Source organism: Mandrillus leucophaeus, unplaced genomic scaffold (genome assembly GCF_000951045.1).
Source record: "Mandrillus leucophaeus isolate KB7577 unplaced genomic scaffold, Mleu.le_1.0 Scaffold147, whole genome shotgun sequence".
In the NCBI taxonomy this organism is placed as follows: domain Eukaryota; kingdom Metazoa; phylum Chordata; class Mammalia; order Primates; family Cercopithecidae; genus Mandrillus; species Mandrillus leucophaeus.
Window position 1 is genome coordinate 2,318,808 of NW_012101443.1, and position 2,619 is coordinate 2,321,426.

Sequence of the window (2,619 nt, forward strand, 5' to 3'; positions counted from 1 at the left end):
ACTCTCTGGGGCAGACAGGTTTGGCACCAGACTGAGAGCAGGGTTCTCCAATTTGAGCTTGCAGAAGAATCACCTGGAAGGCTTCTAAAACCCACACTATTGGCCCCACCCCCAGAGTTTCTGATTCACTAGATCTGGATTATACCTGGGGATTTTTAAAAATTTATTTTTAATTTTTTTATTTTTTATTTTTATTTTTTTAGACAGAGTCTTGCTCTGTTACCCAGGCCGGAGTGCAGTGGCACTACCATAGGTTACTGCAACCTCAAACTCCCCGGTTTAAGCGATCCTCCCACTTCAGCCTCCCCAGTAGCTAGGATTTCAGGCATGTGCCACCAAGCCCAGCTAATTTTTTTGTTTGTTTTTTCTTGAGATGGAGTTTCACTCTTGTTGTCCAGGCTGACAATGGTGCAAACTCAGCTCACTGCAACCTCTGCCTCCTGGGTTCAAGTGATTCTCCAGCCTTGCCTCCTGAGTAGCTAGGATTACTGGCATGTGCCACCACGCCCAGCTAATTTTGTATTTTTATTAGAGATGGGGTCTCACCACGTTGGCCAGGCTGGTCTCGCACTCCTGACCTCAGGTGATCCACCCACCTCAGCCTTCTAAAGTACTGGGATTACAGGTGCCCACAGCTGTGCCCAGCTTAATTTTCGTATTTTTAGTAGAGATAGTGTTTCTCCACGTTGGCCAGGCTAGTCTCGAACTCCTGACCTCAGGTGATCTACCTGCCTCGGCCTCCCCAAGTGCTGGGATTACAGGCCTGAGCCACCACACCTGGCCTCACCTGTATTTTAAATCAAGTTTTACTGGGTAACAGCCATGTTCATTCATTTACATATTGTCAATGGCTGCTTTCAAGCTACAACAGCAGAATTGAACAGTCTCGAGACCATATGGCCTGCAAAGCCCAAAATATTTACTGGCCCTTTACAGATAAAGTTTGCTGACCCCTGGAGAGAAAGTCGTGGCCCATGGCTGGCAGATGGAAGCCTCAGGACCTGAAGATTTCTCAAAGAAAGGGACCTGCTGCTAAGAGCGATTAATATATGTTCACAGCTTGCAGCTGAAGCCTGATGATGGCTGTAGGATAAAGGACATCACCCAGATGACATTTTGCCTCCAAAGCTCTGGGGAACAATTGTGGAAGAACTGCAGGGATATTCTGTTAGAACGTTCTTGTGTCTGGATAGGATGAGAACTGTCTTATAACAAAGTGCAGCCCCCACGTCTGAGGGCATGTTTCTTGTGTTTAGGCACTTCCGAAGCAGGGAGCACCTTCAAGGGGCACTGGTCTTCCCAGAAACAGTGTTTGACCTGTGATGATGTCCCGGGGGCAGGGGACCTAGAAAAAGACCTTAGCCTTCCCATAAGGCATGATTCTTCTCCTCTAGAGAGCCTCAAAAGTCAAGTCAAGTAGTAAGCATCCTGTGCTCCAGTCTGGGGCCACAGACACACACAAGAACTGGAGCAAAACCAAACATAGTGTATCATCACCACTGAGCCCCCAGGAGCCCCCAGATGCTTCTGAACATCAAAGCAGAAAGACGCTCTCAGAGATCAGGTTGAACGCCGTGGGTTAGGTGTGTGACATTGTCTCTGGGTCCCTGCTTTGGTTTAATTAAACTAAGTCTGCTGGTGAATTGGTTCCCAAATGTTCATTGGTGGATGGGCGGCATCAGAATTGTCTACATCTTTTAAAAAACACTTACGTAAAACTTCTGCATGTCTTCCTGTGAGAGTTTGATTTTCAGCAGGCTTGGGGTGGATTCCTACTTTTAAGAACTCCCCACGCCCATCCTAAGTGATTGTGACTCCCGGTAAGTGAATGCTGACAAATTGAACCTGCCAGCATGGACATTTATTTATGAAATAAATGAACATTAATTTCATACTCTTTCTATGGATTCAAGGTGGTGCTGGATCCACAGGCTCACCTGGCCCCCCAGCTTTCCCTGCAGAATCTGCCATTGTGCCTTAAATCCCGCAAGAAGTCGCTTATCCTGTGCCGCTGGAGCTCTTGATTGGCTGTGACTGAGATGGGACTTTAAGTTCTCACCAGGATAAAAAGTGGGGTTCCGACTTTACTGCCTTCTGAACCCTGCTGATCTGTCCTCAGCCAAGAGCTTGATTTTCTTCTGAAGAGCAGTGTTTTTTCAACTGTGGTTGAAATCTGTTCATGGGTTCTAAAATCAATTGTTGAGGATGCAACCATTTTGAATTAATTTTTAATTCAAAACATTAAATAGACTAGAAATTTTTAATTTTTAATTCAAAAAATGGACTAGAAAAAAATCAGAATGCATCACGTATGGTAGGGATAAGTGAAATTCTTTCTGTAAAACTTGTTTTGGAGGGTACGTTATGCATTGGGCTACTGTGTATTTCTTACTATGTTTCACCGGGAAACTGCTGTCCTCTCTGCAGTACAATATAAATCAACAATGGCCCTAACTTCCTTAAGACAGCTCTCATTTCTGCTTGCAGAGGACAGATGGAAAAAGTCACCAGGGAGGGTAGACTGCCATATACAAGTACTTCAGGGAGGCTACCTGGAAACTAACAGAAAACCAATTTGTGGATGATTGCAGAGCCTGGGGAGAGAAATCAATCTTGGAC

The 2,619-nt window shown here is 45.4% G+C and overlaps 1 long non-coding RNA gene across 1 annotated transcript in view; it reads left to right on the forward strand.

The window, feature by feature from the left end:
- The window catches only part of LOC105535500, a 7,988-nt gene extending 6,345 nt beyond the window's left edge, over window positions 1-1,643 (forward strand). The window contains exon 2 of the long non-coding RNA XR_001005438.1: window positions 937-1,643. This is a non-coding gene — a long non-coding RNA (uncharacterized LOC105535500). The remainder of the gene's footprint in view (window positions 1-936) is intronic.
- Window positions 1,644-2,619: the final 976 nt, after the last annotated feature.